This window comes from Myotis davidii, unplaced genomic scaffold, assembly GCF_000327345.1.
Source record: "Myotis davidii unplaced genomic scaffold, ASM32734v1 scaffold991, whole genome shotgun sequence".
NCBI classification, from domain to species: domain Eukaryota; kingdom Metazoa; phylum Chordata; class Mammalia; order Chiroptera; family Vespertilionidae; genus Myotis; species Myotis davidii.
Genome location: NW_006283137.1, coordinates 759,677 through 759,980, shown reverse-complemented (window position 1 = coordinate 759,980; position 304 = coordinate 759,677).

Here is a 304-nt window from a genome sequence, read left to right as displayed (position 1 = left end):
AGGCTTGCACCTGTCCAAACGCTGTAGCCGCTCCCCACAGACATTGGGCCAGGCCGGATGCTGGGCTCAGAGGACACCCCGAAACCCGCCCTCCCTCCCGTCCCTGCGGCTTGGTTCCTCACGTGGGGGCCACTAGGGGCAGGTGAGTTGGTCCGATGTTCAGCTCTTGGCCGCAATGAGTGGCATCTGTTTAAAAAACCAGCTTTTCTGTACATGTGGAGAGATGCGGGCCGCAGAGGAGGTGTCTGTGATGGGCCGGAGACAGCCCGGCTGCGACGCTGTCCCTTTAACTCGGCGCACAGAC